The sequence below is a fragment of the Panicum virgatum genome, chromosome 9N (assembly GCF_016808335.1).
Source record: "Panicum virgatum strain AP13 chromosome 9N, P.virgatum_v5, whole genome shotgun sequence".
Lineage (NCBI taxonomy): Eukaryota > Viridiplantae > Streptophyta > Magnoliopsida > Poales > Poaceae > Panicum > Panicum virgatum.
Window position 1 is genome coordinate 43,606,509 of NC_053153.1, and position 16,980 is coordinate 43,623,488.

At 42.5% G+C, this 16,980-nt stretch overlaps 1 non-coding gene across 1 annotated transcript; it reads right to left on the reverse strand.

Annotated features, from left to right (window-relative positions):
- Positions 1–1,496: 1,496 nt before the first annotated feature.
- LOC120693606 lies at positions 1,497–1,603 on the reverse strand. Its single transcript, XR_005683065.1, has one exon. It is a non-coding gene; the product is annotated as a small nucleolar RNA R71 (small nucleolar RNA).
- Positions 1,604–16,980: the final 15,377 nt, after the last annotated feature.

Consider the following 16,980-nt stretch of genomic DNA (forward strand, 5'->3'; position numbering starts at 1 on the left):
TGCTTATAGATGTACCTTACCTCTCTTGTAACTACCCGAATAGGCATAGAACTAGTGGCAGTACAAAGGAAACTACCCGATCTTATTGTAGTAGGACTCCAACTGTACTCGGCTAGGACTTTCCATGTAACCCTGTCCCCCCGGATATATAAGGGCGGGCAGGGACCCCCTCCAAAGATCTTCAACACCTAAGGCAATACAAACAATCACACAGGACGTAGGGTATTACGCAACTCGCGGCCCAAATCTGTCTAAATCTTTGTGTTCCTTGCACCATCGAGTTCCAGAGCAGTCGATCCCTACCTACAAACCTTACTGCCAAGGGTATCCCTGAGCAGGCTTGGCGGTAAACACCGACAGTCGGTAGGTGGTGACAGCCCTATCCGTCCTTTGTAGTCCACCACATTCGGGTGTTTCATAGCAGTAGTTGCAGGTTGCCGTTGGACTCCCCTCTCATCCCTTTCTGAAGTCCTTCCTCTTCCAGCCGCCAAAGTAAGCTCTAGGTTCCCAATAACTAGTTAGAAGCAAGGTTTAGTCTAGAAAGGCTAGCTCGACAGTTTAGAAGTGTTTTAGGAGTCTTTCTCGCTCGTTGTCCTCCCAGCTGCTTACCTCTCTAAGGATTAGAGTCTCCTATGTCAAATGGTCATCGTTGGCCATTATCTTATCCTATCTTATCAGGCTTACCCCCACTAAGTTAGTCAGTTGATATCTCTAGTAAAGTTTGTCATTCGATTCTTCGATACTCTTTAACTATAGTGCTTCCCTGAGGAAATATACGATACCCTGGAATACTCCAAGGTGAAGTGCTACAGCGGTGATTCTGTGCGCTTGCGGAATCCATATTCTATTGAGCGTAAGAAATGCCAACAAGCATTTCTGGCGCCGTTGCCGGGGAAGCAATTGGCTAAAGATTTTGTTGAAAAGTTTGATAAAATTTACTAGTTTGTCACCGCTAATTTTAGCGGGATTACCATTGCTCTCGGTATCTTTGTGATTTCTGCAAAGCAGTGCAGGACCAAATTCGATCTACCATATCACTTCAACTCAGATCCAGAAAGAATTGGGTGAATTGTTTTCTACCAGAAGAAATTTTCTTAGGATCAAGGTTTGACAACACCAGCTTTATACTCATGGCTCAGAAGACACTCCGTCAATTCTCAGCCCCGTCCAATAGCCATATCCCTACTGGACTAAACAATTACCAAGGCACCGATGGCTTTGAGATAAAGACTGGGCTTGTCAACATGATTCAAGCAAGTCCCTTCTGCGGAAAGGCATAAGAGGATGCCCACGCTCATCTACAGAATTTTCTGGAAGTGAGCAGCATAATCAACCAAAGAGGCACTACGATGGATAATATTCGTCTTCGACTGTTCCCATTCTCTTTGCTTGGGAAAGCAAAGACGTGGTTTTACACCTACAAGGAAGGATTCAACACTTGGGATGCGTGCTTCAATGCTTTTCTGGTCAAGTACTTTCCGGTGGGCAAAACCAATGCACTTCGGAACAGGATTTCTAGTTTTGAACAACTCCAGGACAAGACAGTCCCGGAAGCCTTGGAACGTCTTCAGGAATACATTGCTGCATGCCCACACCACGGCATGGAAAAATGGCTTATCATTCAGAACTTCTTCCATGGCCTGAACCAGCGATCGCAAGATCACATGGACGCAGCAGCGGGAGGAGCGTTCATCTCTCTCAATGTTGCAGGAGCTAAAGAGCTCATCGACAAGATTGCTTCCAACTAGAGTTCGAAGGAAGATAGGCAGCCGGCTCATGCAAAAGGAATACATGAAATTGACAGTGTTGATGTACTGGCAGCCAAGATGGATCTTCTCATGGAAAAGCTGGAATCTCCACACCAGGAGATTAACCAGACTATGGAACCTCAGATGACATGTGAGAAATGTGGCAATACTGGACACTCGGGCAAATCTTACCCATTAACTCAAGACGAGAACTCCATTGGGAACAACACTCCCAATGACTCAGACTGTCGTCCTCAGCAAGGTTGGAATTGTAAGCCCGACCTCCCCTTCGGCCAACAGCAAGGTATTAATTTTAATAATAGTTTTCAGCCCTCGCTTAAAGACTTCATGAATGGCCAAAAATAAATGAATGACAACATTAGTGAGAAATTTCTTGCTAATGATAAAATTCTTGAGTCTTTGGCTATGCAACTAGAAAGGTTTAACTCTATTATTAAACATCAGTTGAGTTTCAACAAATTGTTAGAAACTAAACTAACTCAGCTGGCCTCATCCTGCCTTAACCATGATACAGGGAAGCTCTCTGGGCAACTGGAAGTGACCCCGAAAGAAATTGTGAGTGCGGTTGCTGTGCGGGCAAGACAATCCGCACAGAAACCACATCTTCCGCAGGATGCAGGTATACCATCCTGCCATAACCATGACATGGGGAAGCTATCCGGGCTACCGGAAGTGACCCCGAAAGAAAGTATGAGTGCGGTAGCTGTGCGGGCAAGACAATCCGCATAGAAACCACCTCTTCCGTAGGATGCAGGTACACGGTGGAAGACCGTAACCGCCAGAAATACCGATGCTGAAGACGGAGTGCTGGAGGAGGCCAAAGAATCCAACACCATTGCTACCCAGGAAGACCCCATGGAATCCCCTAGAACTTCACGGGACTGTCACGATACAACCACCTTACCGTTTCTAGAGTGGAGGAGGAGGCCGATGGCCGACAAGCAATTCGGCAAGTTCGTCGAGGTAACTAAGAAGTTTTATGGCAACATACCACTTTTTGATACTATGCAGGTTCCCACATACGCCAAGTATCTCAAGGATATCCTTGGCAATAAGAGGGTCCTGCCGACCACCGAGGTGGTGCAGCTTACGGATGAGTGTAGCACAGCTATACTCAATCCTCTCCTAGAGAAGAAGAAACCAGGATGCCCCACCATCACATGTTTCATTGGAGCTCAACACTTTAAGCACGCTCTTTGGGATCTGCGAGCAAGCATCAGCATCATGCCAAAGGTAATTTATGATAAACTTAACCATCATGCGCTTGCTCCTACTGCCATGTGTTTGCAGCTAGCAGACCATTCAGTTCGTCATCTCGCGGGGATCGCCAAGGATATTCCGGTGAAAATACGGAATTTCTTTTGTTCCCGTTGATTTTGCCATTCTCGACATGGAAGTCAATACTGGGATCCCTCTCATATTGGGGAGGCCATTCTTGAGCATGACAACTGCACACAATGATGCGGGAGTTGGAGTAATCCAACTCAACATCAATGGGCGGAAGGAGAGATTCGGTTTCAGACCGAAGGATGAACAATGCTCACTGATCAAAAGTTTCAAACGGAAGGAATCCGTGAAAGAGCTAGAGAAGCCATATTCCCTCATCGAATTCATGGAGAATCTTCGTACTCGAGATGAGATTAAGGTGTATAACCAACGGAACGCGAAGCGGAATATCCAATGTAAGAATTTTCTAGAATTTGGAAAGAAAGAGATCGAAGTAACTCTGCCTACATGGAATATGTAGCAGAAGAAAGCGTCGCCACCAATGTCTCCATCAGGTGACGACGACCAAACCCAAAGTATGGATAGTCTCGCTCAGGACGGGAAACTCGAGCCCTTGCCATGAGGTACGTGGTAATTATCCATTCTTGCATTTGCATATAGGATAGTTTATATTCTTGCATAATCTTCCCTTTCTCAACATGGCATGTTTAAATTCTCGCAAATGTATTCTTTCGATTTTACGCTGCATACGAAACAAAATCGACCAAGATGGCAGACCTACTGAGCTTCATTCAAGCTTGGGGGGTGCCCATGTATCCAGGTAAGTCATCTGACCTATCCTTTTGTCTTGTGTCAAAAAAAAATATAGTTAGTATAAATCATTCAAAAACTCAAAAAAAGTAAAAGTATAAAATAAAATAAAAACAAAAACAAAATAAATAAATTAAAGCACAAAAAAAATGTGTTTCATGCTTTGAATAAAACTCCCAGCTTTTATGTGTGGAAATCCATGTAAGCTCTTATCATGGAAATGATGTGCTTTGCAAGTGCCTCGTATACAACTGTTTACTCTCCTAGTGCTTGAACTAGTTGGCACATAAGTAGTTCCACTAAAATCTGGTTTGAATGGGAGCACGAGCTTGATTTCCTAGTCTAAGTTGTTGTTAGATTTGAGATGGCTCGAATCGGAATAAAACTGCATGCTCTAGTAGGGAACCTCTCAGAATTTCTTTGAAACAAAACATGGTAAAGAATTCTTCTTTGGTTTACATGTCCTACCCAGAGCCATAATATTTTATCATATGAACCGATATAAGCTATCTTGAGTTATTTTGAGCTTTGCCGAATGGTGAGTTCGTTCGAGGAAGGTACTTGTCATCTACCGATCTTTCTCATTTGCGTACCCAATGTTTTGCTAGCCTCAAAATGTCTGGCATGTCAGTCACCTACTCCGGGTATTGATATCCACCTTCGCCAGACAATTCCCCTCACAACAAAACCCAAAATCTCCGCAGTGAACCTATCCATCTTAAATGGTCTATCCAAGCAATGCTCCCTTCCAATAACTCTATCCTCAGGGAGTATGGGTTATCTTCTTAAAAAAAACTAGAGCAGAAGCAATGAAAAAAAATATATAAGAGAGACAAGACCCATACCTCCACTCAAAAGAGTTGAGAAAGAAGGGGCTCAAATAAAAAGACCAAAATTCTCTAAGTGTGAGTCCATTTCCGCCCTATCCCCTGAACATTTTACCTTCCATAAGATCGGAATTTGATCAAGTACCAACCTCTTGCGAACCACTCTTCGGCTCGGCAAAACAGGTAACAAAGGTATGCTACACTCTCCCTACCTAAAAACTTCACAAATCAGCCTTGGAGTAGGAAGAAGATGATCAAATTATCCGACCATGGTGAGGATCATACACCTTGAGCGACTTGAGAGTACCATCGGGGAATCTTAAACCACTTTTGAAAAACTTGCAAAACTCCAAGTTAGGAACCTAAACAGGAGGCAGGAAATATTCTGGTGAAGGTTGTTCAATCTCTCAACCGCATAAGACGAGGGATGAAATGCGAGTAAGCCCCATCTCCAGAAACCAAGGTATGAGCCAACTTATCCAAAGTACATATGGGTGTTGGCGCTCCTTAAGTACCCATTTTATCCTTTGTTTATCCTTGATAATGGCATGAATTTAATATCAAAATCAATAACCGTCCTAACACCAGCCTAATTATTGGTGATTTTCACGTTTGCACATATATTTTGGAGGAACTTCGTTTTAGCAGGTTTTTGGCCTATTTTGGAGAACGAAATGACGAGGCCCATGATCGAGTGCTAACACGGAGAAAGACGAAGGCCAAAGCCCAAAGGGAGGACCAAAGCCCATGTTGATTCGAAGCCCATTCACGCACATCCATCCTCCAAGAGAGCCCAAAGGACCGAGCCCACGAAGATGAGATCAAGATACTTCAAGCAAAGCAAATGAAGATTTAAGGAAGGATTCCCAATCCTATCCTTTCCTCGAAGATATCTCCAAGATAACGACATCCAAAGCGGTGCAATCGTGAAGGACATAAACTCTAGAAGATGCGAGGAGTCTACACGCGAAAGATGAGACCGAGGCGAGCCCGAAACAGGGTAGGCCAGCCGGCCTAGCCCGTTTCTGAGGCGGTTTGGCCTCCCCTTCGACCGGTGGCTTCCTCGGCTTATAAATAGCTCGCACCTTATTCAACTCGAAGCATCCATCCACCCAGAACTCAACGAAAACCTAGGGCCAAGACCGGAGGGAGACGACGGCCGCCGCAAGTCTTCGAAGTTGTCTAAGAGATGGCTTAGGCCGACCCTAGCCGCCGTGGCCTCCCTGCGTGGTTGTGCTATGGCGGAGTTCATGAGCTAGTTGGATTCATCGATGGTGTGCACATGGCGGTGATGATCCAAACGAATCTATTATGTCAGTAATGATAATCATGTCTTCCGAATCTATTAGCGATCATGTTCTCTCTTTCGATTTCGTTCTTCTCTTTGGGTTTGCTTCATCTTAGATCTATTATTGATATAGATCGCTTAGCATGATCTTGTAGTCATGGTGGCTAGAGGTTCATGGCGGAACTACCAAAGGGGGTTCGAATTGCGTCATGGTACTTTTGTCGAAAGGGGTGGCGTCGTGACAGGCCGTTGCCACTAAGTAGGTGGAGTATCGAGGGATCGGATTGGAGATTTTGAGTTTAAAGATGCTTTTGATTGAGATGCATGATTTATTCGCTCGTTAGCTTGAACTACAACTAGATGACGATAGGCCTAGTCATATCTTTGGTTTTCCTATGATTAAACCTATGTTCATGGATGAGATCAACCTTTATACATCACTCATATCTATTAAAGGTTTACCCTTTATATGCAATCAATGCTTCATGTTAGGATAGATCCGTTAGATTAGATGGAAAACCTTAGGTAGTTCATTGTTGATCCACGGATTGATAAACCTTGGGGGAATACTCTAAGGGGAAAGCTACACGAACCGTGCGCTTGCGGTATACAAATCGGGGCGCTAAGGAGCGTCAACAAGCTTTTCTGGCGCCGTTGCCGGGGATCGGCAACACGAACCCTAGGGCGATCTATCTAGTTTTTGGACTAACCCTAATTTTATTATTGCATATATCTTGTGTTTCTTGTTTGTGTCCATGAATGCAGGTAAAACCATAGACAAAGCGATTGAGAAGTTCTCAACGTCCGTACTTTGACAAGTCCAAACTCACTCAAGCAAGTTGATGGCTACGTGAAGACCCGCTCTTTAGTGGTAGGTGCTAACTTTTGTTAGTGGCCCAGCATCCGCTATCGAGTCCCCACTCCCCAAAGCAAAAGATGATAAATAAGGCACGCCGCCATGTCAATTGATTTTAAATACTAATGTTTTTGGAAAAAAATTGTTTGTTCAAGCAATAGGTATGAAGCATGCCCGCGAAGAAAATCGTGCGATCGGATCATCATCATCTCCAAAGTGTTACTGTTGTAATGAGTTTTTCGTTAAAGATCAGAGAAGTACCATGAGAAAATAATAGATTATTTTAAAGTTCCATCAAGTCTACTTTCCAACGCATCAAGAATCGTGAATTTTGGAGATCGGTATGAAGAGTTATGGTAAAATCTTTCAACGCTGCGCGTTCTGAAATGTCTCGGGACAGAGCGTTGTGCCGGAGTAAAACGACCATAACTTCTTCATCCGGAGTCCGTTTGGGATCAATGACCACTCGTTGAAAAGGTAATTTCATAAGGCTTTCCATGGAGTAGAATTTTGGTAAATGTTCTGTGCAGGATGATCAAGGAATTCAATGAAGAAGAGGCAGCAACAAACAATGGAGAAAGTGATGACGATGTCGCAAGATGTTTGGAGAACCTTGTGCACAAAACTTGATGATTTGAAGTTGACCAATGCTAGAGGCAACAAGATTAGAGGAACCATGATGCCACCCATCTTCTCCATGGGATGCTCAAGAAGCTTCTAGTCGAGTGCAATCAAAGAAAGAGACCGCTCTGATCATCGACACAAAGCACGGGAGCCTCCTTCGATCCTGACACCTTAGGGAAAGCAAGAACCATGGAGACAGACCATTGGAGCCATGCTACTCGCTGGTGAATCAATGGTGATAACCTGGAAGCCAAGGATGCACAATAAGACGCTCCGAAGACCACAAGATCAAGATCATTGACATCTTCGGATCGATTCGTAAGAAGTCATTGTTATCATCAATATTATGCTCAACCTCAGAATCAAATAGCAGCATATTTTTGGATATTCAAAAGCTCCACGAAGTTTCCATCCCAACGAATCAAGAACCAAGTCAATCGGAGATTCCTACAAGCGGGTATGGCCAAAACATTGAAGGTTGTGTACTCTGAACATTTCTGGACAACATGCAGCGCTAAAGTAAAACAGTCATAACTCTCTCGTTTAGACTCCGTTTAAAGCGAATGACCACTTGTTGAAAAGGTAATTTCATAAACTTTTCAATAGAGCTATATTTTTGTATATGTTCTATTCTAGACGCAGGGGAAAATCGATGAAGAAGAGGCAGGAGCAACGCAATGAGAACAAGATAGAGAAGATGACGATGACAACAATGAAGGGGAGCTTGGGCGATGTTTTCATCAAGCGTACATGATAAAATTCAGAGGCTTGGAGCAGAGGAAGAACCCCAATGACATTGGCAAATGAAGGTACAAGTGGTCGACCTTCAACAAACGAAGATGTTGCAAACAAACCACGACGGATTACAAGAGCGCAATATTCAACACATGGAGACGTGAGAAGCAAATCATGACGGACCACGAAGAGTGCATCAAGATGACATCTCGCATAAAGCACCACGACTCCAATGAGTATGAAAAAGCTCCGAGGCTAAGGTATACAGTGAATTCTCAAGCTTCTATTGGTTTTGTTGATAATCTTTAAAAATCTCATGCTCAACCGATAGTCGGAATGAAAGTTTAAATTCTATGCCTTGTTCTTTTCATGATGATAGGCTAGAGTTTCTTGAGAAGGTTGATTTCATACTTAAAGAACCTCTGCCTAATAATGAGCTCCGCACTATGCAAGAAACACATGCTGCATTTAATTACATCATGCCTTGTTGATGAAATTTAATTTAGGATGTGATTATGTTGCATATGTTTACAAATAATTGCAAATCTCGATCTTGCTTTGCGTTTGGACAAGCTCATGACCCTAAAAGAGCACATGTCGGGAGAAGACCCGAATTTCACTAACCATGTAGGACATGAAACTCAAATGATGAGGAGGGAAACTGTGCCCAAAATTTTGAACACCATCATCAACATCTTCAAGTTTCAAGAACGGACGTCGCTAAGCCCCATCAATTTTGTACACAAGTCCAGAGATTTACAATACAAGAAAGTTGAATATTCAGGATCTCCATCAAGTCCTCGGTTCAACGCATCCATGATCGATACAATTGAAGACCCACGGGAGGAGCTATGTCTCAAACATCGGAGATGCACGTGCTGAAATCAGCACGGGGCAGATTGCAGTGACAGGGAAAAAGGGGCATAACTCTCTCAATTGGAATGCGTTTTGGGCAACTGAAGACTTGTTGGAAAGAAGATTTCGTGCACCTTGCATTGGATCAATTGTTTGGAGCAATTCCCTATCTGGACAGAGAGAAAAATCCGTGAAAAGAAAGGTAGCGACGAAGGACAACAAAGAAGGAGGTGACCATGATGTGAGAGACGATTGGGCAAGTTTTCCATTAAGCGTGATTAATCATGTCCAACATGGGAAGTGGAATAAGAGCTGCATGGAACACCTTCACCTCTTGCATGAAGGACCATGGCTTCGCATCAATGAGAAGGTATGTAAGAAAGTCGAGCTCTATGACTCTAAATGAAGCGCTTTGCGGGAGGCAACCCGATCTTTTATTTTATATATATTAATATGACTGTCTACATTGCACTCTTTAATCGGAATATCAAGTAACATTGTACCATTGCTCTAATAAAAACCACAACTTCATGTTGTTCATTCTAAATGTTATTGAGGGAGCACTTTGTTATTTGATCTTGGGAAACTTGTAGACCTTTTTGTGTGCCTATTAGTGTTTTGAGTCTTTTTCTTTCTGTCCCTTTTAGAGAGATTTATGAAGCATTGTACCACCCTTTGATTCTAAACTTGTGGCTAGTTAACTTAGACTAACTTTTTGTTTTGTTTTAGACCACCTCATCATGTCATACCATGTTGTTCGTCTCACCCTTGCATTGCATTGCATGTTGCATTTAAAAAAAAACCTATTTCTAAAAACATTGACTAGCCTCGCTTTTGAGATCCTAAAACCCTTAGGAAAACCACTCATAGAGCAATCCTAAAACCATAGGTTATGTTTTTCATTCAAAAAAAATCTAACTTTTGTTTCTCTCTAGTTTTTTTAAAAAAAACCACCTTAGATAGAATTTCTATACCCAACACTCTCTCTTCAAAATTTTTGTTTTAAGCCAAAAAAATATAGGAAACCCATAAACCTATTTCTAAAACCTTGTTAGCTCGGTTGCTTGGTCCTTTTCGATAAATAACCTTTTCATTGACAAAAGCCTCACTTCTTATGAAATGTCGCGAAGGCTTTTTGTCACTCTTAGCAATTGTTTTTGAATAAGCTAGTTGCGGAACAACATCGAAAAGTCCTTTCAACCTTGCTAACACTTGTTTTTGCTAACTTTGCATTTACATTTTGCATCCACCTCATTGTCCTCACTTTCATTTTGTTAGCTTGATCCTTCGGTAGAACTTTATTGATGAAAGCTTTCATATCCATGTTAATGCTTCACGTGAGCATTTTTCTTTTTGCAATCTTGTGTAAACATGGTGTTTAGACATGATTAAAGACCATCATCATTCAGTTTTATAAACCAAGCTATGAGGTTGCATTTGGTTGGTTTATAAGCTTTGCAATGCCCTTTATTTTTTCTTGTGCTATGAAGGCCTATTGATCTTGGGATAGACATGGTGTTTTGACCTTGGTTAAATAAGTCTTTGTTGGTATGGAGAAGTTCGGCAACCTAGTTGTAAACATGGTGTTTAGAACTAGGTGTAAACATTGTCTTTGTTTACATACCTTCCTCTCATTTGCATTTACACTAGCACATACGTACACTCACTAGGTTTTTATTTTTTTCGCTAAGCTAGCTATGCCACAAATTGAGATCTTAGAAATGGTAGGTTTGTTGGCAATTGTCTCTACTCCCGACTGTCACCTTGAGGGTAGATTGTGCACTTGAATTGTCTTACAGGCATGACAAAGTGTTCCCATGAATTCGTGATCAAAGAAGAAATCAAATTCGTCAACATCTCCAAAGTTCGAGAGCAAGCCCCGCTGTTTTCATCAAATTTTGCACATGGACAGAGACGTACAAGGAATAAAAAGTTGATATTCAGAATCTCCATGAAATTCCCGTTCCAACACATCCAAGATCAATGAATTTGAAGACCCGTAAAAGGAGATATGGCAAGAAAATTGAACGTTGCGCGTTCTGAAACTCGTCAGGGCAGATTGCAACGCTGGGACGAAATGGACATAACTCTCTTGATCAGAATCAATTTTGGGCGAATAAGGACTCGTTGGAAAGAAAAATTCGTGCACTTCGCAATGGAGCAATGTTTCAATACACGTTCTGTTCTGGAAATTGAAAAAAAAAATCATGAAGATGAGGCAGCAATGGGACAACGAGGAATTGAAGGAGGCGACGACGACGTGAAGCAATGATTGGGACCATGACTTAGTTCAAGAAGTTGAAGGAAAATTGAGGCAACAAAGGTGAAGACACATTGAAGATGATATTCATACACATGAGGGATCGACTTCAAGAATTGCAAGATGGTCCATCTTCTCCTTCCACGCCTAGCATCATGCTAAGCATGGGGGAGGATTTCGTGGACAAGGAAGAAAGATCTCATGGAGTAAGATAATCACAGTTACCACAAGATGCTCATGATTCTTCTTCCATGCTTAGCTCAATGCTTAAGTATGGGGAAGGCCGCGCTACACTTCATTACGAGCATCGAGAAGGACGGTAATTCTTCCTCAACTCTCTCTTTTTCTAAATGCTTGTACATATATGCCTTCAACCATAGATACAACCTTTGTATATATCTCTCAACCTATCACATGGCTTCTAGGAGGAAAACCTAGTTTTTTTTTTGTTTTCAATAAGTGTAGGATCACCATAATTTGTGCTCACCACATTGATACATTTTGGCAATGCCTTATGCTTATGGAAAAATGATGAAAGTTGCTGCTTTGATTTACCTACGCTATGTTGTATATGACTTGACCATTTGCTCTCAATTAAATGGAATTAAAATGATTAAATACAGGCTCTTTTATTTGTGGAGGTTAAATGACTAAATTCAAAACCCACATATTCTATGTTGCTCTTTGATTTAAGTCTACCGATGACCTTACACCTTGTGTTGTTTAATTTGAAAACTTAATTCCTATGCTATCTACATTTATGAATCTCTTGCAAAGTTCTACCTACCAAAGCCTATACATACATATTCTTTCATGATGAAACATTTAGATTGCAAACTTATATTTTGATGAGATGGATTAAGATTGATTTCTTTGGTACGAGACTAAGAAGCTGGTCATTCCGTTTTTTTGTGTAACCTTCTTTTTGCTAGCCTATTTATCCATGCATTGTGAGTTTCTACTTCGGGAATCTTACAAACCTCGCTGGATATCCACCCTAAACCAAAAATATCTTTTTGTGATTACCTCCTTGACCACAACCCACTTTGAGTATGGATTATCATTTCGACGGAATCAAAAGAATCAAGGGCATCATATAAAGAAAAGTTTTGGGAGACAAGGCTCCCCGAGATTCAAGTGGTTCTATGAAGAAGAAGGTGAATTTGAGATACTTACCCTAGCTAGTTGGTTTGCTCACTATTCATACTCGAGGACGAGCATTCGTTCAAGCATGGGGGGATGGCTGGGTAAGTATTTTATGTTATCAAAAGTTCTAAGGAAAAAAAAGAAAGAAAGAGGAAAATAGAAAAATGATAGAAAAAGAAAAAAAAGAGAAGAATAAAATGCTCCTTAGCTCTTTTTAGCTTCATTAATTTTCCAAGTTACTTTGAAGAACTATTCCATACTCAAATATTCCAACCATGTGCAATCCGATAACGAGAACTTCATTTGTGTCTCGGGATCATCCATTTGCCACTTGCACATGTCCACCTATCTAAATGTGTGTGTTTCATCTTTCCCCCTCTCCAACATTATTTTCCAATGGCCTTTTTGACTAGTCTCGGTAATTCCATTAGATCTCTCTCTTAGTTTGATAATATTTCAAGTATAATGTTTTGCTTGGATTGTTTTTACCTACCAAGCTCCACATAAGCCTTCCACTTTTATATATGAGTAGAAGAGGTTGAAGACAATCTAATGTAGGCTTGAGTGACTTGATGAGATGAGTATTTCCATGATCTTTTGCAAGAGAACCTCACTTATGTTTGATATGCATTCTTTTGAAAACTCTTCACGATGAAACAAGGTAATGGTTTGAAGTTCGCTTAAGTTTGAGAGCATTGCATTTATTTATTATTGTGGCTTGTTCGTTAATTGTTAGTCTATCTTCCATAATGAAAAAGTAGCCGGTCACAATATGAACTTAAATGCTAAATACTTAAGAGAGCAATATGTCTTATTATGTATGACTAAGTGCAGAGAGGACATTGAGGGGAAACACTGATTTCTTTATAAGCAAAGCTCCTGGACTTACTCGAGGACGAGCAAGGTTTAAGCATGGGGGGAATGTTGGTGCTCCTTAAGTACCCATTTTATCCTTTGTTTATCCTTGATAATGGCATGAATTTAATATCAAAATCACTAACCGTCCTAACCCCAGCCTAATTATTGGTCATTTTCACGTTTGCACATATATTTTGGAGGAACTTCGTTTTTGCAGGTTTTTGGCCTATTTTGGAGCACGAAATGACGAGGCCTATGATCGAGCGCTAACACGGAGAAAGACGAAGGACAAAGCCCAAAGGGAGGACCAAAGCCCATGTTGATTCGAAGCCCATTCACGCACATCCATCCTCCAAGAGAGCCCAAAGGACCGAGCCCACGAAGATGAGATCAAGATACTTCGGGATTAAGCAAAGCAAATGAAGATTTAAGGAAGGATTCCCTATCCTATCCTTTGCTCGAAGATATCTCCAAGATAACGACCTCCAAAGGGGTGCAATCGTGAAGGACATAAACTCTAGAAGATGTGAGGAGTCTACACACGAAAGATGAGACCGAGGCGAGCCCGAAATAGGGTAGGCCGGCCGGCCTAGGCCCATGGGGCCGGCCGGCCTAGCCCGTTTCTGAGGCGGTTTGGCCTCCCCTTCGACCGGTGGCTTCCTCAGCTTATAAATAGCTCGCACCTTATTCAACTCGAAGCATCCATCCACCCAGAACTCGACGAAAACCTAGGGCCAAGACCGGAGGGAGACGACGGCCGCCGTAAGTCTTCGAAGTTGTCTAAGAGATGGCTTAGGCCGACCCTAGCCGCCGTGGCCTCCCTGCGTGGTTGTGCCATGGCAGAGTTCATGAGCTAGTTGGATTCATCGATGGTGTCAACATGGCGGTGATGATCCAAACGAATCTATTATGTGAGTAATGATAATCATGTCTTCCGAATCTATTAGCGATCATGTTCTCTCTTTCGATTTCGTTCTTCTCTTTGGGTTTGCTTCATCTTAGATCTATTATCGAGATAGATCGCTTAGCATGATCTTGTAGTCATGGTGGCTAGAGGTTCATGGCGGAACTACCTAAGAGGGTTCGACTTGCTTCAGGGTACTTTTATCGAAAGGGGTGGCGTCGTGACAGGCCGTTGCCACTAAGTAGGTGGAGTATCGAGGGATCGGATTAGAGATTTTGAGTTTAAAGATGCTTTTGATTGAGATGCATTATTTCTCGCTCGTTAGCTTGAACTACAACTAGATGACGATAGGCCTAGTCATATCTTTGGTTTTGCTATAATTAAGCCTATGTTCATGGATGAGATCAACCTTTATACATCACTCATATCTATTAAAGGTTTACCCTTTATATGCAATCAATGCTTCATGTTAGGATAGATCCGTTAGATTAGATGGAAAACCTTAGGTAGTTCATTGTCGATCCACGGATTGATAAACCTTGGGGGAATACTCTAAGGGAAAAGCTACACGAACCGTGCGCTTGCGGTATACAAATCGGGGTGCTAAGGAGCGTCAACAATGGGCTAGAGTAATATGTTGTGCATAAGGTTTTTGCAAGGTTTGAGCATTGATGCAACTCTTGATCCACCGAGCCTCAGCTTTAGCTTTGCTCGAGGACGAGCAAAAGTTTAAGCTTGGGGGGGTGTTGACGGCCATTATTTCCTCTTTTGACCGTCAACTTCCCGGGAATAACATGAGATTTACACCATGTTCCGTACATATTTTGCTTATTTCTAACAAGTGCAACAAGTTTTGGATGAGTTGTGGTCGCAGGAACTAGTGTACCAAAAATCAGGAAAATTGGACAAAATACCAGGCCGGCCGGCCTACCCTAGTCCGGCCGGCCTGGCACCTCAACATACCATGCCACAAAACTTTGCCAGAGTGATCATGAGCACAAATCCAAGCCAATCCAACTTGGTTCCGTCCAAAATTCACAAACAAAGACCGAAAGGCTTGAGCAATGGAAGGTTGGGACCACTTTCAGTGTCCAAATGCAGTTTCAAGACCTAAACCACCTTGAGAAAGAATGTGCAACCATTGATTGATGCGTCGGTGGAACGGAGGGCCGAGAGGAGCCAAACCCAGGCCGGCTAGCCTAGGGGAGGCCGGTTGGCCTAACAATCACGTGCTTTGGACCCAATCCTCTTCCACCAACTTCCAGGAGACAATCCAAGCCGTCCACAAAAAGTCGGTGGCCAGATGGTGGGATGCCCAGGCTGGCCGGCCTAGGGGAGGCCGGCTGGCCCACTTTGTGGTGTCTCAAGCTTAGTTTTGGCATGGAAGTTAAGCACAACTGTCACAACTGCGTGCAACTGACGCTAGCCCAAATTCCGACCTTGTTGCACTATAAATAGAGAGCAACACCCTCACTCTCAAGACACACCAAAAAGGAGCTCTCTTCTCTCATTCTTAGTTTCTAGAGTAGGTTAGGTAGTCTGGGAGTTAGAGTCGAGTCGAGCTTGTCTCAGGATTCCGGAGTCGTCATCGGAAGTCGGGTATAAGCTTTTGTATCTTTTCCTTTGACAATTATCAATATAAGTTATCTTTTTTATCTTTTCGAGTCAGCTTTAATTTCTGCAATCATTTATCTTTCCAAGTTATCTTACTTGTGTGCGAAAGTAATTCTCTAGCTTAGGCTTTGTACCTATCTTGTTTATCGGGATCTTATCTTACGGGTTTTCTCGCCCGGACTAGAGTATCTCAAGTTAGTGCTCTAGGTTGATGGGGATTTCTCTTGTTCGCGACAAGAGAAATCCTAACACCGAGTACGGATGTGGTGTCTGGGCTTAGTGTTAGCTAGAAAGTGTGTTCCACCCCACGGAACCGTTGTGGTAGTCGGTAGGTGGTGACAACCCTATCCGTCCTTTGTAGTCCACCACGTTCGGGTGTTTTCATAGCAGTAGTTGCAGGTTGCCGTTGGACTCCCCTCTCATCCCTTTCTGAAGTCCTTCCTCTTCCAGCCGCCGAAGTAAGCTCTAGGTTTCTGATAACTAGTTAGAAGCAAGATTTAGTCTAGAGAGGCTAGCTCGATAGTTTAGAAGTGTTTTAGGAGTCTTTCTCGTCGTTGTCATCCCAGCTGCTTACCTCTCTGAGGATTAGAGTCTCCTGTGTCAAAAGGTCATCGTTGGCCATTATCTTATCCTATCATATCAGGCTTACCCCCACTAAGTTAGTCGGTTGACATCTCTAGTAAAGTTTGTCATTCGATTCTTCGATACTCTTTAACCATAGTGCTTCCCTGAGGAAATATACGATACCCTGGAATACTCCAAGGTGAAGTGCTATAGCGGTGATTCTGTGTGCTTGCGGAATCCATATTCTATTGAGCGTAAGAAACGCCAACAGCGGCCTGACTCCATTCACCCCTTCCCAGTCTTTTCGAGGATCGGAAAGGTACCGTTGCTCCGATGTGCCAAGGTGGGATCGCTATGTTTGACCTTTGCTTAGTTAACCCCCTTTGGTATGAACTAGAGTAGAACCGTAGTAATGGAGAAGTAAATTGAAACCTTGACCTCTCTTGTTGACCTCCTAGCTTTGCTTGTCTGCTCTGCCATCTTATCATGGAGTTCTTCTGTGTGTGTCACTTATACAAAACTCCTATTCATCTTATACCCCATATTAGTCTAGTCGGTATACTAGCTAGCTTTCACGTGATGGCTATTTATCAACTTCTTTAACCATTGGTTCCCTGAGGATAAATACGATACCCTAGAATAC